Here is a 24,240-nt window from a genome sequence, read left to right as displayed (position 1 = left end):
AAGGAGGCCAACTCCATTTACATTCTAGCTCAGCTTCATACTAGCTCTATGAACCTACACTAGCAGAGTAACCTCTCTGAAACTCTGGTTTCTCATCTGTAATGTGGGAATATAAGTGCTTAAAACTGACTTGCTGGGAGGATCAAATACCTGGCAGACAATACATGTGTGGCAAATATTAACTCGCGTCTCTTTTACTGTCAATTTGTCAGCTGCAGATTGGATACAATCTTCCCGCTTTGACCTTCCCTCTCCCTTTTTACAAAATTCAATTCCATTCACTTAGCATCTGGACATAATTGACACTTAATGAATACATGTTGAGTGAATGAAAGATCTCTTCAAGACTCAGATCAAATGTCCTCAGGACTCTGAAGTCCCAGCCCCACCCTTGTGAAGACTGGTGACAGCCTTAAATCCCCATAGTATTGGTTTTGGTATCTTCATTTGTATTAGCATGTTGTCTTGTAATTATTGGCTCTTGGATTTTCTCACTAAATGGTAACTTTTTCAAGACCAGAGACTATGTTTTACTTTTTCTTGTAAACTTTGTACTCAGCAAATGTCTTGGAATATTTATTTGACAAATTATTGTTTGAAAGATTTAACCTGAATACAAGTAGTTAGTATAGTTAATACTGATTAATCTTGTCCATGTTTCTCAAAGTATTTAAATACAATAAGGAAGTTGAAGAAATTCCAATTATAACATAGCCAGAATATGAGTATGTTAGTTTATTAAGATTTACATCATAGTTTGATTCTATACTTTGGCCAGAGTTATAGTCTACAATCTCATGTTTAAAGATGGGGGTGAAAAAGTATTGGGCGAGAGCTCCATGACAGGTTGGTGTAAAAAACCAAAGAATTTTACAAAGTAAATAACTCCCCGAGTCAACTTATTTATTAAATAGTAATTTTTCATAAAATAGGGTCCATCATAAATGAGAGATTCCTGTAATAGGTAATCTTGAACAAAGAAGCAAACAAAATTTCACACGTACACACACCCCACCATGGTACCCGTCCTCTGAAGTAACTCTCTCACAGTGGATTTAGTTTGATGGTGGTGGCTGTGATGTGACTGATTTGTTAGGTGAGCCCAGAAACATATGCCTCTGTGTTTCCTCAGGAATCTCCAGAAAAGGGTAAGTTCTGGTTACCATCATTGCATCCTGGAAGACATAAATTTAACTTTGAATAGGCATAGGGCTCAATTATCTGCTTTAAAGTAGGGACTGCCAATCTCATTTAATTGTTTCACAGAATTCTGTGAGTGGGAAAAGTATTCCATATATAGGAGAGACTCATTGTGATCTTGTAGGCTTTGACCTCAACTCAATCCTCTGTGTTTCAAAATCACCAGTAAACAGTTTCCCTTCAGTCATAAAAAAACATTAAAGGGACCTTTTAAGATTCTTGCTTTCTCACTTTCCCAACTTGATCCCATCATTCTGCCCTTTGTGGCTGAGAGCAACTTCTTCACTCACGGACCCTCTGTTCTAACCTGGCTGTCCACTAACCATGCCCTCGATGATACTTGATAATCACATAGTATCTTCACTAGTTTTCTCAGGCTTGTTTTCAGCTTTCAATTAATTATGGAAACTCCTCAAGTAGAATTTCGCATTGTAAATGTAGCTCCACTACCCTCAAATCTCCCCCTAGGAATGTAGCTGAATACCAGGCTTATTCAGAAACCCAGCCCCGCTGAAAGAATATCCCACCTCTGAGAGGACAGAGCTCTTTGGGCTGAGCCAGAGGGTGAGACCCAGCAGAAGTGAAGGCTGAGTTTGACTAACCTTGGAAACATTAGTCAGAATGGGGAGGCTGCCCCATTAAGAGAACTTGGGGCTTTTCAAGGGTGACTCACCCCTAGGAAAACCCATTACTTTCCCAGAACCCTGCTATATTCTCAATTTCTCCCTTTTTATGGCAAATATAAAGTGGTTAGAACTCCCACACTGTTCCTTCAGCATCTCTGAAAATTGTTCAGTCCTGTTCAGGGCTTCACCAGTGATACAAAGCTTATTCTGCATATTCCCAGACGGTGAATGACATAGAATGCACCTAATGTGACTGCCCAGTGCATTGACATTCATATTTAGTACGCAAAGGCAAGTCGTTTCTGAGAGAGGGAGTCCGGTTTGTCCTGTAATGCCCTGAGACAGTCCTGTACCTCTTGCTGCGGCTCCTGACAGATCTTATAAAAGATCGTAAATTACTATCTGTTGAAATATATGAATTTAATGGATTCCATTAATGCACACCTGCACAGAAGAGATTTCAGGAGCCCAAAGATATGATCAGTCAAACAGCTTTAATAGTTATTAATTACAGAAGCGGACTATTTATCCCCTGCTTACATAGAAATCTGCAAGTAGTGTAATACTCACACTTCAAGGCTTTCTGGATGGAAGAAGGAAATGGGCTTTGGTTGAAAGGATCAAACACTTATTTTAGCTAATGCATTTCCATGCTGGGATTTTTTTATTTATTTATGGGAGAAAGGTCACTACTTTTGTATGTGGATTTTAAGTAATTTAATGTCATGGAGAGTGTGGATTTTTTAAAAAGAATCATAAAAAATGCTTTGACCAGCATTTAATATAGGCCACTTCCTTTTACATCCAAGTGCTTGAAAATCAAAATGTTTAGATAAAAACCGAACCGAACCATTTAGGAAAGTCCAAGTCAAATTCTCATATGCGGTTTTGGTGATACTTTGCTTGAAGTGGTTGGGCAGGGTGGTATGCATGAGGTTTTCCTAAACAGCCTTGACCCAATTATCCATGCACTGGGGACAACGATCTCACCCTCTTTATCTGATAAGAATCATAATGATGACAGAAAATAATTTTTGCCACATCCTAGATGTCTCACGGCAACTCTGTGAGGCAGATACTATTGTTGTCTCAACTTTATAGATAAAGAAATTGGGGCACACAAAGGTAAAGTGTCTTACCTTTGGTCCCACACTTAGAGGTTGAATATGAGTTTCCTGTTGTCTGATTCTCTATGCCCTTAAGTGCTAGGCAATGCTGCCTCCCAACTGTTAGTGAAAATTTTCATGTGTGACCTTATTTCTATTCTGATAATGACGACTATGTAAAATTTATAACACCAACTAGATAGACACACATGCCCTAAAGGAGGGTAGACCCTTATCCAATACAGAGTGAGTCTCTAAGTCTGCAAAATCTGATGATGGAATCAAGTGGGACAAGAACCATGTCTAATGACTGAATTAACTAACACACTCTTCTCCAGTTATATAACCAGAAATATGTCTGTAGTCTGGGAGACTGAGGTTGGTTCCCAACACTCAACAGCAGGACAGAGGTGGGCCACGATAGTGTATGCTACTGAATGCTGTGTCCCATATTTAGATATTTGATTATGGCTGTGCCTCTACTTAGGCCTTTTGAATTTGTTTTAAAATTATTTGCAATATGATTTATCTTCCTGGATTAGCTAGGTTCTGTGGACAGCAAACTCTGTGTCCTAGGCAGCTTTCCATTTCCCAAAGGGCCTACCACAGTGCTATAAATGTGAGTAATATTCTATATACATTTATTCAAGCATCATTAGAGACTCTCTATCTCTCTGAATAGTTTATTTATTATTAAAAGTCCTATTGCAGTGCTCCTTCTTCTATGCAACTTTTAAAGACAACAGTAGCTCACCCTAGCTCCTTTTTTAGGAAACGCACACATTCATACCACTGATTGCCCTTCTTGGGGATGGGTCCCAAATTAGCAAACATTTACTAGGTGCCCAGCACTGTTCTAAATACTTTCAATGTTGGGGCGCCTGGGTGGCTCAGTCGGTTAAGCGGCCGACTTCGGCTCAGGTCACGATCTCGCGGTATGTGGGTTCGAGCCCCGCGTCCGGCTCTGTGCTGACTGCTCAGAGCCTGGAGCCTGTTTCGGATTCTGTGTCTCCCTCTCTCTCTGCCCCTCCCCCGTTCATGCTCTGTCTCTCTCTGTCTCAAAAATAAATAAAGGTTAAAAAAAAATTAAAAAAAAAATAAAATAAATACTTTCAATGTATCTGCACATCGAACAGTCACAACAATCTTCTAAAGAGGTACCATTATTAATCCCATTTTACAGATGGGTTGATTGAGGTACAGAGAGATAAAATAAGTTACCCCAAGTCGTAAAGTTAGACATGGCAAAGCCAGGAACCATACCTGAGCTTTTCAACACAGAACCTGAGGCTTCTGAAGCCTTGTAATTAAGTGGGGAAGGTTAATTGGAGATGAGAACAATGGGAAAAGATACAAACTTAAAGAAGTCTAGCAGTGAAATGGGGTAACTGAAAGTTTGTTTTGTTTGTTTTTAATTTTTGTTTTAATGTTTATTTGTTTTTGACAGAGAGAGAGAGAGAGAGCATGAGCGGGGGAGGGACAGAGAGAGAGGGACACAGAATCCAAATCAGGCTCCAGGCTCTGAGCTGGCAACACAGAGCCGGATACGGGGCTCAAACTCATGGACTGCAAGATCATGACCTGAGCTGAAGTCTGACGCTTAACCACTGAAGCACCCAGGCACCCCAAAGTTTTTTTTGTTTTTAAGATGAGTAGTCCTTAAGCATTTTAAAATCTGATAGGTTAGAAGCAGGGCAGAGACTGGAGATAGAGGAATAACTAAGCAGAATGCAGCCCTTCACCCAGTTCACACTGTCTTGGCCCAGGAAGCCGTTCTCATTTATGTGGGCTGTGATGGGAGTCTCTCAACCAGTGTCCTACTGCCTATTTCCATTTCTTATATCACCAACCACCACAGCCCCTTTCTAAAATCAGAAACTGCTCATGTCACTCCCTGGCTAAAAATCTCCAATCTCATTTCTCACACGATAAAGTCTAAATTCCTCCATCTGACTCCACATATCCTCTGTGGTTCGCCCTTGTACGCTCTGTCTTCACAGTTCACTCCATAAGTTGAACATCCCCTCCTCTGACCCATTCTATGCTGAGATACTTTTAGTTCCCCATTGTCTGTGGCTAAGGAAGCTATTCTCCCTGTTGTCTGCCTGTAAAATCACTCATATTTTAAGAACCACATCAAACACCACCTCCTTCATAAAATCTTTTCTTTCTCCCCAGGCAGAATTAAACATTCCCTTTTGTGTCTCCCTGTGTATGCTGCATATACTTCTATCATAACAACTATAATGTTTTATTGCTCTGATTTGTTTGCGTGACTGGCTTTCCCTACTAAATGGAAAGGTGCTTGAGAACAAGGATGACTTGTTTGGCCTCAATATTCTCAATGTAACCAGCACATAGTAGGTGGCCGGGGATTAATTGTGAATGAATTAATAAATGAATGTGTATTCAAATAAATGTAGAAAATATCTTGGTGGATGATGTGGGGAGAGGAAAATATGATGAAGACATTTTTTCCTCCTCTAAAGAGCTGAAATAATGTACCTGGTTTATAAACAAATCATTCTTCTTTCAAGAACATCCCGGTAACTGTCTCAATAAGTGAAGGACATATATTAGAAAGGTATTACACTTGCTGTTGACATTTCATTTCCTGTCTTTTTTTATGTGCCCATGCAGCTGCAATAACCTTGCTCTTAGAATCCCGGTGTTTGGAAAAACCATTTCTATGCATAAAGTTCCTACGTGAACAAGTGTGGGGTAGACCAGGTGGGTGTAGGTGATATAGTTGATGGCCATCACTGTGAGTTCCCCTGTTTCACCATTCTTGGTTACGTATGCCACAGAAATCACTAAATGAGTTTCACGTTGCACCACGTAGCATTCCACTCATGGGAAGAGCTTATTCTTTGCATAAACATGGTGGAGCAGTTTGACGTTGTTTAATTTGACCAGGAATGTAATCCTCCAGTGGAGGAGGCCAATATTGTATTACTATCCATTTCATGGCTGTGAAAGCCAAAAAGGTGGTTCATGAGGGAGCCAGAACAAGCATCTAGCAATTCTGACGTCCCCTTCTATTTTCTTCAATATGCAGTACGACTTTCCAAATGGAAGCTGTATTGGAGGGAACACCACTAGCTAAATTATTTAAATAATAAATATCTCTTGCCTTAACGTGATAAAAAAAGATGTACTTATTTCTAAAGTGCTCATACCAGAATTATACGAGTTAGAACATTTCTGTATGACTGGCTACTCGAAAAAGTTGTCATTTTCACCATTGACATCACTGTCATCATCAAGTTTGCTGGCAATTTTACGCTATTTCATAATTCCTGCAATACTTTCACTTATATCATGTTTCCTGACCCTCACAAAAGATCTGTGTGGTAAATATTACAGTTATAGTACCCATTTTACACATGAAGAACTCGAGTCTCAGATTTGTTAATAATTTCAGCTGGTAAGTGGCATGGCTTGGTATTGATCTCAGATATTCTAACCTAAATTACATGCTCAATGAATACCTGCTGTGCTTTCAGACTTTGCTATGAGAGTCTTATACTTCTTTTCTAGTATCCTCTCCATGGCATAAAGAGATCTCCATAAAGCTTAAGTCATAGAATTGTAGCAACACCCCTTTGTTGAATATCTATTATAGGCAAATGTATATGCCGGTCACCCTAAGAAATATCAAGACGAAGAGGAAACAATTCTTACACTAAAGACACTTATGTCTTGTTGGAAAAAATAAAAATGGAATAAAAAGAAAGATCCTCAAAATTAAAAACAAAAGCAATCATGGCAGGAAAGAGAGAAATCCCAGTGGGATGTATATAGCAAGGACTGTGGAAGTTGAAGGGAAGCAATAGTCCATTATTTCTCAGAGTCATGGAACTTTGGGAGTTGATGAGACGGTTACAAAATTGATTAAGTTTCTCAAGGGTTTCAGATCTTTCTATGGCTTCCCACTGCCTATATTATAAAATCCTCCAAACTCGAGGCTTCCACATCCTGGCTTCTCTCCTGTCCCAAAGTCCTCTCACACTATAAGAAAGCTCTAGCTATAAAGCATTTCTTACATTTCCCTAATCAAAACACAGAAAACTTATTTTTCATATTCAGTGCCATTGCATATTCTGTTTCCTTTTTCTATAATAGTCTGTTCTTGACCTTGTCTTTCTTAGAAGTCCCAGCCTGAATGTGACCTTCTCAGAGATAACTTCTAGCAACCCCCAGAAGAATTTATGTTACTCTCTTTATGTGCCACTATACATCGTCTCTCCCTCTATCATAGAATTTTTGGTCATCTGTTTATTTCCTCTACTAGAATATGAGCTATCTGAGGTATTTGAAGTGAGGGACTAAAACTTCCTTGATCTTTATAAACATATCACTGAACTCAATACTGTTCATATGTATGTTGAATGAATAATGAATAGATCCTGTCAATAGTAGAGGGCAATTCTTTCATTAAACCAAACACAGTTTCAAATATAGAAATTTCTTCTACATTAGCCCTGAGAGACAGCCATTTCTCCTTTACTTTAATCCCTGCCAATGTACGAGTTGCTACTGCTCCAAAACAAACAAGAAGTCCGAATTATTTTGTAGTTTCTCCTTTACAATCATATGCATGACACCCTTTAAAACAACTAAAACCAGTAATCATGCTCTTTCTAAGTTCTTCTTCATCTTGAATAAACGGCCATTTTTCATTCAATTATTTCAGATATGACATAGCTACACACATTTTAGTTCCTCACTCTCTGGTCTAGGTGAAATTTGTCAGTGTTCCATTTCAAATGGATTTCCTGGAGTCTGCTTGTAACTCTCCTGAACACTTCGTAGAAACAAGGAGAAAAAAGTCAGAATTGGCCTGGAGCTCAGAGCTGCCTTAACATTGGGAAAGGCTCAGAGGAGTCTTCTAAAAGTGAGAAGGGTAGATTATTATATTGCATTATTAATATGCAATGGATATGCATTTATTCATGTATGGTTGGCTCTACCTTTTCAACATTAAATTACTTTCTACCTTATGAAAACTTAGTTCCAAATGCTTTTCTGAAGTGCAAATTGTCCAGGGAGAAAAGATGGTTCTATTAGGTTGGTATTCGACACCAGCCCTAGGAAAAATAGTGAAGCAGATGAAGATTTTTATTGGTATCTTTCCATCCTAAATTAAAAAGAAAAGACCAAAAATAAAGAAAATTCACTTTGCTAAGGGATCTGTTGTGCATTGTTCCTATGGCATCCTATACGCACCCCAACTATTACACATGCACCCGCTGCTTCATTTGGGGGTAAGGATGAGATAGGCATATGCACAGCAACAAGAGACTCCAGATTTCAGTGTCTTAATACACAACAATTTATTTCATGCTCATGCAAATCTGACATAAGCCCAACAGCTCCACAAGGCAGCTATCTTCCAAGAGGTAACTTAGCAACCCAGGCAGCTTCCATCTTTTTTTCTGCCATTCCAACACCCAGGCTCCACCATTACATCAAAGGGGAAGAGAGGCTGTGAGGTTGTCTACCAACAATTACATTCTTTTGCCTGGAAGGGAGATTTATCAGTTTTCACTCACAGACCCTTAGCTAGAACCAGTCACCTGGCTATATCTAATTGTAAGAAGGCCAGGAAGTGTCATTGAATTCACAAATATTTGGTGAAAAGTAACTATCCATGTCTCGCTCTTGAGCTCTAGCCCCTGCTAACACAAAGTGGCGCAGGAAGCAACAAAACAAATCCTATAAGTCACATGAAAACATGAATCGAATTGAAACTTAACTTACTTAAAACCAGACTTACAGAGTCTCCAGTGTCTGAAATACAGAAAGGTGCTCTTATGGAGGGAAGAGAAGCTCCAACGTGGTTTCTGGCATACCACTTTCTCCTGCATTACACTTGCCAAAGCAAGGCACCTGGCTTGACCCAAATTCATAGGGGGCATATGAATTCCCTTTTCAAGAAGGAGAAAGACTAGAACATTTGAGCTCAGCTCTGGGACTACACTAGCATACCTTGTGATGGAGAGCATCAGGATGGAATGTCTGCACATTTGGAAGGTTACCAGAGAAGGTAATTTAGTGGTCCATTGACAATAGTCTTCTATTTGTTGGCAGCGTGATGTCATAGAAAGCACTCTGGGTCAGGTACATTCTACTTCGGCTAACCTTGCCCATCACTTATCTTCTTTCTAGACAAGTCTTTTAAAATTCCTAGGTCTTACTTTCCTCCCTTATTGAAAGATGGAACAGACACAGATGATCACTACAGCTCTTTTCCTCTTTAAAATTCTGAAATTTCAGGGGCGCCTGGGTGGCGCAGTCGGTTAAGCGTCCGACTTCAGCCAGGTCATGATCTCGCTGTCCGTGAGTTCGAGCCCCGCGTCGGGCTCTGGGCTGATGGCTCAGGGCCTGGAGCCTGTTTCCGATTCTGTGTCTCCCTCTCTCTCTGCCCCTCCCCCGTTCATGCTCTGTCTCTCTCTGTCCCAAAAATAAATAAACGTTGAAAAAATAAATAAATAAATAAATAAAATTCTGAAATTTCATGGTTTTGTATTTGCTTACTGTTTAGTTATCAGTTTAACTTTTTTCCTTCCTTCCTTTCCAAATTTTTTTTTATTCTAAAAGCGCATCCTGAATGTTACCACACATTGACCTGTAAATGAGATACATTGAAAGATAGAAAACTGCTCATACTTCACGATGCTTACTGCTCAAAAAAAAAAAAAAAAAAAAAAAGAGGAAATGGATATGCACATGAATAATACCAGTGCTTACCCCAAAAAAGAGTATATAGTACATGCATACCATTTACTAGGGCTTCAGAGAGTAATAAATCTGCACTTAGCTAATCAGGAAAGAATCCATAGTGAAAATGCCAATATTTGAAAACAAGGTGAAGGTTCTCTTGATGGAGAGACCCAAAAAGCAAAGCAAGAAAGAGTCTCCATCAGAGGGCACCAAGAAATGGACCAAAACTTACTATAGAATGATGCCAGGCAGTAAGACTGAGAGGCTGAGTGGGCTCAGAGTGTGGGGAACCTGTGAATATTATCAGGAAATGGTTTGGGGACCCTCACTAGTTTTATAAAGGAAATACCATGATGAAAAATGTGGAACCGCTATTGTAAGTATTTAAGAAAAGAAAATAACAAAAATGTTAAGAATGAAATGAAGAAGGGAAAATCAGGATCATTTAGAGAAGAAATATATGTGAAAGGATTTACAGTGTATCATAGGCTGCTTCACGTTTATGTGTGTGTGTGTGTGTGTGTGTGTGTGCTATGATGGTTACTTTTCTGAGTCAACATGGCTAGGCTATGATGCTCTGCCATTTCATCAAACAGTAGTCTAGATATTGCTGTGAAGGCATTTTATAGATGTGATTAGCATTTACATCAGTTGACTTTAAGTAAAGGTAGTGTTTCTCAATAATGTGTGTGGGCCTCATCCAATCAGTTGGATGACTTACTGGTAAAACACTGAGGTTTCTCAACGAGGAATGAATTCTGCCCTAAGATTATAAAATAGAAATTCTGCTGAGTTTCCAGCCTCTTGGCCTGCTCTACATACTTCAACTTTGCAGGTCCACATAATCACATGATTTAATTCCTTAATCTCTCTCTCTCTGGTCCCCCTTCACCCTCATTGGTTCTGTTTTGTGTGTGTGAGTGTGTCAGTGGAGTTTTTTTTTTTTTCCTGGATAAACTTGACTGAAACAGGTGGGAAAGAAGAAGCAAAGGGGGAATCTTCCATCCACTGCCCTGAGAGCAAACCCAATTATGTCCTTACATCCCTTGCTAAGACTGACAGATATGATTTAAATTGTTCTTGGTAAGTGATGAAGATCGATTCCAGAAACATCATTTCTCACTGGAATTCCTCCTCTTTCACACAGCACTCTGCTGCAGCAAATATTTACTTTACTTTTCTTTGGTTGTCTTAAAGTGCTACAGGAATCTTTCATTATTTAAATGTTTACGTGTTTACACCCTGTCTCTCTCACTGTACTGCTGTGTCATGTACAAAGCTTCCTCCCCACCAGCCCCGTTCTTAAAGACATGTGTTGTTTGCCGATTGGATTGAAGAAGAACACAACAGTTGGTCCAGAATCTGAACTCCTGGAATGTGGCTGGACCTCTCCAGGAGCAAAGCATGGTGTGGCACGGGCAGCGTTGCAGAGGGCTCTCCTTTCTCTTCCTGCAGTCTGTCTGCAGTAGTTGCTGAGGCAGTGAGGGCCTCCTCCTCACACGAGAGGAACACCCATCTGTCTAGGTGTAGTGCAGAACCACTTCTACTGTTTCCCATGAGTGCCCTCATCTCACTGTGCACTGCATAAGTGATATGACTGACAACCGAGAAGCTCGCCCAATCCATTTCCACAGACACTTCAATTTGGACTACAGTATAATCATACCCCAGATCAGATTGAACAGTTTCCTGTCTCCCAAATAGTGAATATTCAGACACAAAAACGATCAATTTAGCATATGTTCTTTGTCTGTCTTCGCCTTTGTTTGCAAACTTCTCAGAGGCAAATGTGTTAAGAAAATTTGTAGTAAAGGGTGCCTGGATCAGGAGATCAGAAGTGTCTCTCTTTTTGAAAACAGATTCTTCATTCCATGTGTTATAATGAAGGCATTGGGAACAGCAACATAACGAATTAAAAGATTTTTGTTTTCCAAAGCCTTGTGCAAGTTATCTCTAGGTGTTTCCTTAGGACCCATGTTGTTTCGAGCTCAAGTGCTGCTTCTATCCCATTGTAAGAACGTAGTCTCTGTGTTACAAAGCACCACAGTACCAGGAGAAGGGCACGTTCTTATTCAGCTTTGCTGAATTAGTGACAACTAATGGAGCAATGGAAAAAGTTTTGTTTGGGTGGAGTGCGGAAAGAAAAGGTTTGAGTGAGGTGTGTCCAGAAAGAATCTTTATTGCCTGCCACAGAAGATTTACTTCCAGATTCCTTATCAGGAGCAAGTTTAATCTTCCTGTTTGTCAAAGAGCAACAATAACAATAATATTTTCTTGGTTAAAAAAAAAATGGGAGAAAAGAAGTCATATTTCTTTATGATTAGTTTATGTCTTATTTAGATCCCCACCAAGGATATAAAAGCTCCAAAGTCTGAAGCAGGTTTTTAACACGACAATCTTATTTTTAAGGCATTCCATAGTACATAGAGGACAGAGTTAGCATAAAACATCCATCTAAGGGAATTGAGACATTTTGGAAAAAGTTATCAGAACTGAATTTGCCCACATGGTAATATGGCACTTGGCATGGAGGACACTGACAAGAAATACTGTGCCATGCTGAATCACTAAGTTTGGCTCTGATTCTGTCTACCCTCCCCTCACACCTTCCTCTCCATCTCTTCACGTCTCCCGCCCTTCAGTGGCCTGCTCATGTCTCCTCTGAGCACTTCAGTGACTAAACCCTTTGAAGAGGGTCATTTATTCATGTAGCAAATATTTGTTGAAGGCTTAGTATTAAATTCCGTCTTTTACAAATCCAGACTGCATTCCATTTTAGAGTGTAGGTGTTTTCTCGTTGTTGCTTGTGTCTCCTTGGTACACGTTCTCCATGGAGAGAGGGCATGTTTATCTGCAACTCTGAAACTTTATGGTAGAGTTCATTATACTAGCTTATAGTTTTAATAATCCTGCCCCAGATGCTAGGACCACATGTGCTCTGGGAAAATTAGAAAGGGGCAAATGCCCACTGACTCCCAAGGAATCAACCCTGTTTGGATTTCAGTATCTTTCCCATTCAGTGACTCATTAAGTCTCTACCTTGTTCCAGGCAGAAGAATAGAGTTGGACATACAGAAGGTGAGGACACATAGACAAATTTCTCATCCAGAGATGTCTAAGTAGGTAGACAGAGAACTAAAGGCATGATTTAATATAATGTGGGAGGTGCTGGGGTAGCAAGGGGCTAGTCTCTAATCTCCATGGTAGTATGAGATTCAGAAATTGAGTCTGCTTAGAAAGTATTCATTTTTTTACTTCTGAACGCTAACGTAGCTGGGTCTTCGTGCCATCAGATACCATTGAAACTCCCTGACAGTCAAGATCCATACCAACTCTCTGTCTCTTGTTCCTCTCTTTTCTGCTTCTTCCACCTTCATCTTGTTTTATCGGTTTGGATCCTAAACTTGGCTTTCTATTAGCCAATGCTTTCTTTATGTAATTTAAATTCTCCCAGGTAGAATGATCTTGTGGCTCACACTCATGTTCCAATGTGCCTGTCAATTTCATGGCACATGCCTACTGGGTCTTTAATTTTTTGAAATCCATCATGATTCCAGGGATCATCCTACTGCTGCATGAGCCTGTAGTATTCCTTTGGCACCGATGTGTATTAAATACAATATTTTTTGATATCTATTATTTTACAAAGTGGAAAGATAACCAGAATTTGAATCTTATGCTGCCTATCTCTTATTGCAATCCATCTTTATATATTAGAAAATATGTGTAAAAAAGAATACTTAAGGCAACCATATATTATTACTAGCTGGGATATTGGCTTCCAAACTCAAGTTAAACTTTCATCCTTTTGCACCAGGTAGGCCCTCGAAGACATCATTTGCTTCTTAACTAAACTAAATGTAGGCCTAGGGGGTTACTGAATGTTTCAGTCCAAAGAAACCCCCATTCCTTCGTTCCATTTGATACCAAAGGGGTGAGAATAGCTAATGTAAGAGATACCACTGGATTCACTGTAACTCACTGATATCATGAGATAAAAGAAAGAGGAAAAAAACTGTAGGAAAAAAACCCCACAATGCACAAAGAATCAAATAAAAGGAAAATGTGTTCCTCTCTGATTCGGTTCATATCTTCCCATTAAAATGTTTACTTGAATATGGTTATTTGGGACACTTAAAGATAAACTTGTTAATGCATATCAGATTCTCCTGCACAAGAAGGCTGTGTGTGTAAGTAGGTGAGGAGGGAGGGATCTGTAGATGAAGGAAAGAGAGAATAAAGAAAACTGTGCTCTATCCAAACACATAACATTCCTCTCAAGGTTGACTCTTTGTACTGGCATGACCACTGATGTTTCTCTTACTTAGTGTGACACCACAGTTTCTAGAATAAAACCAAGAACAGGACAACAGTGAGGACAATCTCTAATAACCAACTCCTTGTAAATACCTAAAATCTACCTTCACAAGGTACCTTCACTCAAGGTCTATTTAAATCATTTACTCAGAAGTCAGAAAATACTACCTTTTATCCATCACTCCAGTTTTTACTTTGAGAAAAATTTTACTTTGTGAAATATTTTAGAAAACTTCAAACCAAAATAGTTCAAAATATTTTGATACTTAAAAGAGTTAATCTTAGTTATCTGAACAACATTCATGACTGGAGGTTTTTTCTTTTAATATTGATTTAAAATTTTAAAAGATTGTACTGTATACATGTCGCCTTGTTTAATTCTATTACCATAGTAATAAATATCTTTCATAACATGCATGAGATGCTAACTTCTTAGCCATCGGCTCATGGGGAAGAATTCAGCTGAAGCCAACCCTACACAGGTCAGGAGATGAGGCACTAATTGGCATGGCCTAGTCATTGAGAGCTTGTATTTAGACCCCAAATCTGGCTCACTACATTTTTGGGTAAATTACCTAAGCATGCTTGGTCAGATTTACTTATGTATAAAAAAAAAATGGTAATAATTATAGTATACATTTCATGGGTTATTATAAAATTAAGTGGAATAATGTACCCAAAGTGTTTAGAGCAACACTTGGCACATCAGTAGTACTTAATAAATATTAGCATTTTTATTGGATTAGCTCCTGACGAGCCAGAAGCATCCATTGCAATGCTCCAAGATGTGTCATTATCTCAGGCTTGATTTAGGCCAATATCCGTATCTGAGGGTGTCCAGCCCTGCCTGCTGGGGCACATAGCAGGAGGTTTCAGGCAGAGGCCATAATGACAATCAGGTGGATGGCAGCACTGTTGTTCCAGATGGTCCTTTGGCAGAGGGTCACATCCATGGCTGGAAATAGAGGTGATGGGGTCCAACCCCCAGGGGATGATAATGAAATTCTGAATAGGAATCCAAAGTGAATACAATGGTATTTAGGTGAAGTCTGTAGCTTGGTAAACAAACAGATGTCTGAGGTTCACTCTCCATACACCAAGTACTGGGCCATTGGCGACTGAGGACAATCACACTCCCCATTGTGTCTTCATGATGATAATATAACGATCTCAATTTGGGGGGCCAAGACTGGCTCAAAAAATGGATTGGACTAGAACTGCAGTTTAAAGTATCTGCAGGTGAGTGATTTGGGGAAAAGCCATTTTAGAACATACGATGGTATTTCAAACATTGTCTCATATCTTTCTTGGTTTAAAAATGTCAAGGTTGAGATTCAGGATACTGTTTCCAAAACATGAAATTTATAAGTGATGGAGCCATGCATAGAACCTTCCTCTTCTCTTTCAGGATGGTGAACTGCTTCTCCTTTTAGTAGTGGTTTCCCCGCAACTATAGTTTTATGTATATTGAATATTCCAGTTGGAATGTAAAGTGGATGATGTATTGGGCTACTTGTACCCAGCCAAGATTGCTGCACAATAGTGCTCCATCAATGATTATTGATTAATTTATAGATTACTTTAGTATGGTCTAATTACCTCATATAACTGTGTCCACTTGTGCATGTAATAATTATTGCTTGAAGAGAATGGTGATATTTAAAATTTTTAAATTTAAAGATTAAGTTGTAGTTGTAGGGCAATAGAAGCAAAGTATACTTATAATAAAAAAAAAAAAACACTCTCCAATCCTTTTCTTTAAATTCTTTGATTTAGTCCATATTTTATGGGTTTAAATGTATAAATTATTCTGTATGTCTCATTAAATTCTGATGGCATTATGGAGAGAAAACAGTCATATATATGTATATATAAATAATATAAAGAAATATTTATATTTCTAGTAGGGAGTGTAATAAATTAAATCCCAAAGTAGGTAAAACAGGTACATGTTTAAGATTGCTTCAGATAAATTAATGTGTGATAGATCCACTGTAGAAGCTTGTAATAGACAAGGTTCTTATTGCAGACAACAGAATTCACTCTGGTTTAGGTAGAAAGAAATAGACTCTAAATTGACCTCCAAGAATCCCACTTGAAGCACTTTACCTCTGTCAAGGGCAGGTTGTTTCTGAATCAGAAGCCAGAGTCAATGCCACTTCTTTCCCATCAACTCTGCTTTGATGCACCACAGCAAAACAGATTCTCTGCACACTTCTACTTCCCCCACCTAATTTAATTAAAAATCAGTTTTGTAAAGAAGCACCTGATTGGTGCAGAAACTAAAAATATTTCACTCCAGCTTCATCGAATCCAGAAAATACAGCCTTATGTATTTTTTACTATAATTCTGTACTGGAGGGGTGCCTCAGTCGGTTGGGTGTCCGACTTCGGCTCAGGTCATGACATCACAGTCTGTGAGTTCAGGCCCCATGTCGTGCTCTGTGCTGACAGCTCAGAGCCTAGAGCCTGCTTCGGATTCTGTGTCTCCCTCTCTCTCTCTGCCCCTCCCCTGCTCATGCTCTGTCTCTCTCTGTCTCAAAAATAAATGAAAACATTAAAAGTTTTTTATAATTCTGTACTGGAAAGTCAGAATTTGTACTATGTGGAAACAATCAAACTATTGAGTGGTAGTTTGAATAATCTCAAATGATGAAGAGCTACTTCAGGTGTCAAGGAAATATATAGACATTAGGAATGTTTTATCATTATGTTTTATTTTATGCTCAACAGAACATCCTCTAAAAGTCAATTTCTGTCCATATCGCGCATTGGACTGCATAGAATGTGTGTATCTAAAATCTTCATGGAAATTTTTGATGAAGGAAAATGAACTATTACAATGTTCTTTTGTTATTGAATGTTTCTAACAGTGCCCTGAAAGAATCAGGAATCTGGATGAGACTCACCTGCTTCTGAAACCATGTGGGGTCTGATTATGTCACCATTACATAATTCACAAACTCAACACCAGAATCTTGATTTTGAGTATAGTCAGGGAAGTATGGTAAGCTGAAAAGAACATATATATGCCAAGTCCTTTCCTATCTTTATTATTGAAAACATTCCCATATGTATACACAAAGCCATGTGGAAGCTCTTTGGTAATTTTGTTAATCTATCACTTACAAATTCTTCACACAATGTGATACAATACACATACAATGCAACAAAGAAAACAGAGCTGTAGCTTGATTAGTCAAATCTTATTTATTGCAGCCACACATCAAATACTATGTTTAGATTGGTGCCCCTATTTTAGGCAAAATTATTTAGATCAGAGGTTCTCAGATAGGATGTCCAGGATATGGAGGCAGACTGGGAGATTATGCCATGGCATAATAATAATAATGGGATAAAAGCGAAACAAGGGTGGTCAAGGAAATGTAGGTAGTGAAACTAAAAGGTGGATTATGTGATGATAACAGTATTGGTAGTAATTAGGAACAAATCTGGTTTTTCTGTGTTGTATCAATCCATGTGAAATGAAGAACAAAACCACGTTACTTAGAAAATTCACAATGTTAGATACAGTAGAGCTGATGGAAGTCCAGCATCAACAAGACTTGTCAGCTACACAGTGGTTGATCAGGAAAATCTATGAGGTCTCTGCACTATCAGCCAAATATGGGATTTCCAAGGTTCCAGATATTGTAGCTATCTGTGTGACTTCTCCATTAGCAGCAAGTAGAAAAGTCCTCCGGCCCATGGGAGGGTGGATATGAATTTGGATAAAAAGTAGAAAGGGGGTCATTCCTAAAGGCTGGGTCTGCCTGGAATGGAAGAAAGGGAGCAAACAGCAAGAGACAGACATCATTACTACTCCTCCACATGCTACCTGCCCTCTCTTTTCTTTCTTTGTATTCTTTCTACTACCATTCCAGAAATTCTAAAACGATGTCTATAGGAACACTGAGAAAATGCAAGATCTATCTGGGCGATATCTCTTACTTACCTGCCTTCATAGAGAAAGAGCAAGAAAGAAGAGGAATTCTGATTCAAGCTCTCTAAATGAATACCCTGCCATTTCCCTTTACACACCCTACCCCATTTCATCTGGCAAACATAGACAGCTGTTATTTTCTCTTTGCTCACAGGTTCCTGTCTTTTCCATTTATCCAAATCCCACCCAGCCTTCTTGACTCAGCTCGCATGTCAGCAAATCTACCTTTTTTTTTTTTAAATCCAGTTCACATGCTTGAGCTCTACCTCTCTGCCAAATTCTTAGAGCATTTCAAGTCTGTAGCTTACAATTCAGTACTTAATATATCATCTATTCTTTGTTGTTGTTTCTTGTATCTTAATCCTCTTACTCTGCTTAACAAAATTGCAAATGATACAAAGCTGTTTGAGATAGCTAATCACAGAAAATACAAATTACAATAGGCAGGAGTAATGGGTGCAAGACACCAAGCCAAAATTTGATAGGAACAAATGAAGAGTCTGACCTTGGCCAATAACAATAGCATGCCGTGAACAGCCAAGCGTGGTTAACTCTATTCTGTGGACTGTAGGTCCATTAAAAAAATAATAAAATGTGGGGCGCCTGGGTGGCGCAGTCGGTTGAGCGTCCGACTTCAGCCAGGTCACGATCTCGCGGTCTGTGAGTTCGAGCCCCGCGTCGGGCTCTGGGCTGATGGCTCAGGGTCTGGAGCCTGTTTCCGATTCTGTGTCTCCCTCTCTCTCTGCCCCTCCCCCGTTCATGCTCTGTCTCTCTCTGTCCCAAAAATAAATAAACGTTGAAAAAAAAATAATAAAATGATAAAATTCTGTACATAGGATTAAAAATGGAGTTGCATGTATAGAATAGTAACATATTACAAAATTGTTTCTATATAAGAAGGAACTAGGTCTTTCACTTATTCATTTATTTTTATGCACTCATTAAGCATTTATGATGACCTGAGATGTGCCTCACATTAAGCGATGGGGGGAAAAAGAAAAATGATCTGCCTTTCTCCTCAAGGATCTCACACATTGCTATGCAAACTGAAGACTGGTCTTCACTATGGGGAGCAAAAAATATGGGCATGTTCAAAATGCTGGGTAAAAGCAAAAGCTCAGTATTAGTTATCAATATGCAAATTATAGTGGATAAGGAGTCCATACAAACTGAGACTGATTCCAGGATGCACAGTCTGGAAAGAACAAAGGAGAAGGTGATACCACAGTCCTCATGCAGGCAGATCAGAAGAGGGATGCTGTTAGCTTCTCAATAACACATATTATGAAAAGGATTAGGAGATTACGGTGTACTTTGAAGGGGGCCACATAAACCTTAAAGATATGGGAAATGAGTCTTATAATTACAAATGACAAAAGAACAGAAGAAATAAAGAAGAGATAAAGATGATTATATTTAGACACTTGAAGGACCCACGTAGGGAAAAGGGATAGACTTGCTCTGAAAACATATAATAGAAGGCAAAATGGGATGTAGGACAGAGTGGCAAAGAGGCAGATTTTGTCTAACTAACAAGGAGAATGTCCTAACAGTAAAAGCTGTCCAAAATGAAAACGTGCTGCCTTGGGAAGGAGAGTCCTCAAGTAAATGACCCACTGTCCAGCAGAAATTTTATTGCGTCATGCTTAACATTCTTACAGTATCTAATAATGATGAAGATTTTGATGATACTTATAATGAAACATTTACTTCCACACTACTTACTGAGAATCTATTATCTTCTAGGTACCATATTAGGTACCATATATTTAGCTAGAGTATTTTGCGATTGCTGAAACGGGACACTGGCATAACTGATGGAAAGGTATCAATAGGCCAAGTTCAAGGATAGGCAAGTAGGCACATACTCCCAGAGGTGGTACGGGCTTTCTAGAAAACCTGAAGTTCCCCATAAGGGCATTGAGTTGCTGTTGACCCCACTGCAGTAAGCGAGAAATCAGTCAGACGCAAGAAGTTCTGTTATTCTTGTAGAAGGTTTTGTAAGCTCCATTCTTTACTCCTCGGCTGCCGTAGAAAATGTATAAGGTTAAACTGCCCACCAAGTGCAATGGAGTGGGGCAGAACAATCCTGGAGTTGGCTACATGAGAGTGTGTATCAAAGGGGGATTGCTCTAGAGTGGGCTGCCCTAAGTCAACCTTGGCTTCAGGCTTGGCAATTTTATAGGGCAAGTGGGCTGGGAGGTACAGATGGAATGGACAGTCTGCGACTAGATTCCAGCTCCTACAAAATCTCAAATTCTCAGAAGGGTTTTTTAAATCTTTCAAGTACAGGTACTTATGAATCAGACCAAGTACCAAAAATGGCTAATTTTCCCAGTCTGTTAGGAATCAGATTCCGTATTTACGTACATAGAAAAATATCATAATTACGTATATCCACATTTTCTTTAATGAAAACATGTTGATTTGTAACTATTCCTTACATTCCTCCTTACATGGGCTGCATGCCATGGAAGGCGGTACCCCTTTCTTTTTTTTTTTTTTTTAATTTTTTTTTCAACGTTTATTTATTTTTGGTACAGAGAGAGACAGAGCATGAACGGGGGAGGGGCAGAGAGAGAGGGAGACACAGAATCGGAAACAGGCTCCAGGCTCTGAGCCATCAGCCCAGAGCCTGACGCGGGGCTCGAACCCACGGACCGCGAGATCGTGACCCGGCTGAAGTCGGACGCTTAACCGACTGCGCCACCCAGGCGCCCCTCGGTACCCCTTTCTTACCCATTTTTGTAGTGGACAGCATTGGTACCCAGAGCATTGCAGACTGATGCTGTGTTCCTATCATAGGGTGCACAAGGTTCAGCAAAATGGAATTGCAAAGTGACAAAGGAGAAGCACCGCTCTCAGGGGCCCAGGAACCCCAGAAATAGTAAGAGAATGTTGGCCCCTGTATGAATACTATGAAACAGATAAGAAGCAAGATGATCAGTCTTCATTACTACTACAACATACCCAGGGTGCAGGAACCCGGAGCTACCAAGGTAAGACCTGGTTTCAAACTGATTCTGGATTATCTATAATGGAATTAAAATTATACCAATAGCCAAAGTGTCTGTAGCTACAATGGTTACAGGAGATAATGGAATTGCATCGTCAAAGAGCTGAAGTTTACCCCAAAGACGCCAAAGACAAATCCTAAAGTAAGCTAATAGAATGTAAGAAAAGATATTTGAAAAAACAAATAAACAATAGAATAATATCTGTTGGGTAGAAGTTTACTAAACACACATTGTGGCTGAAGAAAAAATATTTGGCCAGCTTTGAATGCAAATATCATAGAATCAATTTCTTAGGTATAACATTAAGTCTGAGTTCTTGGCAAAATTAATGAGTGTGGCAATTTACTTACTGAGAATGTGAATGGTCAGCTTTAAAAGTTTGACATTATGGTGCAGGAACAATCAGTTCTCTGTGCTATTGGATACTAACAGCTTCTCCAATGCACAAAAAGTGAGGTTTACTTGGAGCAGACATGTGATAACATCACTAAAATATTTACACACACCAGAACATAATTCAGGATTAAAAAAATCAGTAACATTTCTAGAAGGACGTTTTCTTTGAAGCTTGGGCATGTCTCAAAAACCTTTCAACTTCGGATGTTGAAAATCATCTCTAAAAATTATTTCAGGGATGCTTAAAATTTTGGTCTCCACAGTCTCAAAGGGGGATAAGGAACTGTCTTGTTAAAGTGTACTTTTAAAGAATGCTACTTTGAAGTTGTATGAGGGAGGAGAACATTTGTTTGAGCTATTTTATTCCTCTTCCACTCTTTCTTCTAGTCTTTATACTCTATATTTCCCACTATGTTGAGACCAGAAATGATTTATCTTGGATATTGTTGCACGTGATTTTGCAGTTTTTCCTCCTCATGACATTTAGGGGTGGCAAAGTTGAAAATCTGCTTTTAATTCATCCTTACAAGATATCAAGTCTTCTCAAATAGGACTTTTTTTCCTTGAAAGATTCTTGGCCTAAGCTGAATTAAATAACTAAAAATTAAATATAGCTCTTAATGCTTCTAAAGATTAGCATTGTGATATAATCTAATTTCTATTATCCTGCCTTTTTATTAGCATTTAAATTTTTATAAACATTTGCTGGCTCAAAACGGATATTATGTTCTTGTTAATGTTATCTATCTAATGCACTCTCTCTTATTCATAATAACTACTAATATTGTTTAACTATTTGAAAGTTCTTAATAATTTTTGCACACCAAATTAACAGCTTTCAAAATCAACATTAATTATTTTAAGAATTTTATTATTGTAATAAATAAATATGCTTATATTTCAACTGCCTAAAGAAGCCTAGCTCATGAAGGTTTTCACTCCAAGTTGTATCTAGAAAGCTGGCCTAAATTTGAAAATGGATCTTAATGAATATTCAAATGTTAACAATCAATTCAAGGACCACACCTTGTTCATATCTATGATACCACTGAGCTGATTAGAGAGGATGGAAATGTGCGTCACTGCACTGCCATTGAGCAGGCAGGTGACCAAGGTGCCAGAAGGAGCTATTTTGTTACTTTGTCTTTCAAAGGCTGATGCTGAGGCTGAAACTAAGTATCATATTTTTTTCTGAATACTGAAGCCAAAGTTAAACTTCAGAGTATCCTTATTTAAAAAACAATTCCTAGATAAATTTACAAAGAAGAAAAACAATAGAAAAATGTAAATAATCCCTAAAGTGAAAGGTTGAATCATCAGTAAGCCTATGACAAGTTGTTTAACCCTGCCAGTAATTGGGTAATGAAGATTTAGACAGCAATGAGCTGCCATTTCATACCCTACAGGTTGGGAAAAAAGAAATTAACAGTGAACACCAAACGTTGGTGAGAATACATGTAAATGAAAAGCCACGAGGAATTTGTTAATACATGGTAAATGTAAAATTTCATATACCTCACAATGAGCAAACTCATTTTTAGTGTGTATCATAGATAAATATTTGCACATGCACACCAGAGATCACATGAGAGTTGTGTTGTATCCAATAATGAAATACCATACAGTAATTGAAAAGAATAAATGGTATCTATTTTTATCAAATATAAAAGTAAAAGCAAGCTAGAGAATGGCAATTGAAACAATATAATACTTAGGTCATATTTTAAAAGACGCCAAGCATGATTTTGTGGCTAGACACATAGTAAACATATAAAGAAAATTCTTGTGAAGGTGACATAATTTTAAGATGGTGATTACCTCAGAGAAGGGAGGCAAATAGAGTTATTCTATTTTATTACTTCTGAAAGAGGTCTGAAAAATAAAATCTCTGGAAAGCAAATAATAGTACTGCCCACTTTTTACAGAAGGGGAAACTAAGGGACAGAGAAACAAAGTAACAGCCCCAAGATTGCACAAGTAATTAGGGGTAAAGCAGAGAGCTGAACCAAAACTATCTGGCTCCAGTGTCTGGGCTCTTAATTATTACATTGTGCTGTGCTGAATTGTCAAATGTTTCAGTAGATAGTGAACCACTATCTACTATTTCCATTACTTGGCAGGGAGGCAATATGAACCCATTCCTAGCTGACTCAAAACACCTCAACTAATAGTATCCTCATGGTCCCAGAAATTTAACAGAAGACAAATATCCAAATATTTAGCTCAAATGGAGGAAGATACTCTTGCACAAGAATTAACAATTTACTGTGTGCCACAGAGTCTAAGGATCTTCCATATAACTCAGTCAACCCCTGAGATTTGGTTGCTCTGGTAATCAGTGTTTCTGTGTAGGAATCCCAGTCTGGCATTTCTCAGAACATTTATCTGACTTGTATTCTGAGAAAAATCCATTAATAATTTAGGAAAATGGGAAAAAGTATTATAATTTTGTGAGATTTAAAATTTAACAATCAGCATTTAGACCTTACTAATATTATCCAAGGACTCTGCTAATGTCAATTCAAAACAAATACTAGAACCAAAGGTACACACTAGAAGGATAATGTTGCCATCTCTGGGAGACAGGACAGGAGCACATAGGAGAGAAGTGGTCACAATGTAATCAATCTTGTTTCTTATAGCTGACACTGTCTCATAAGTATGTGTTTGTGGCCCTGTCTGCTATATACAATGAGTCATTCTTGCAAACAAAACATATATTAATACATTTACATGTATCTATATATTATAGAAATACTATAACTGATGTTCCAAGACATAATTTGAGAAGCAAAATAAATCCTTAAATTGGCAAGTTTGACAGGTGAGTTTGCGCGGCATCCTTAATGATGCTAGGATATCCATATGCTACGTTATTAAATGCCCAATAATGTTAGCTAGTATTTGAA

The 24,240-nt window shown here is 38.6% G+C and overlaps 1 long non-coding RNA gene across 2 annotated transcripts; it reads right to left on the bottom strand.

The window, feature by feature from the left end:
• Positions 1–886: 886 nt before the first annotated feature.
• LOC123588560 lies at positions 887–9,174 on the bottom strand. Of its 2 annotated transcripts, none has more exons than XR_006707906.1 (2): positions 8,712–9,174; positions 887–1,175 (listed from the first exon to the last, which is right to left on the bottom strand). It is a non-coding gene; the product is annotated as an uncharacterized LOC123588560 (long non-coding RNA). The 2 variants fall into 2 exon arrangements; XR_006707907.1 differs by having other exon boundaries at positions 8,924–9,174.
• Between the last annotated feature and the right edge of the window lie 15,066 nt (positions 9,175–24,240).

Source organism: Leopardus geoffroyi, chromosome D3 (assembly GCF_018350155.1).
Source record: "Leopardus geoffroyi isolate Oge1 chromosome D3, O.geoffroyi_Oge1_pat1.0, whole genome shotgun sequence".
Taxonomy (NCBI): Eukaryota; Metazoa; Chordata; class Mammalia; order Carnivora; family Felidae; genus Leopardus; species Leopardus geoffroyi.
Note: the sequence above shows the minus strand (reverse complement) of the source record. Positions and strands in the feature narration are given on the sequence as shown.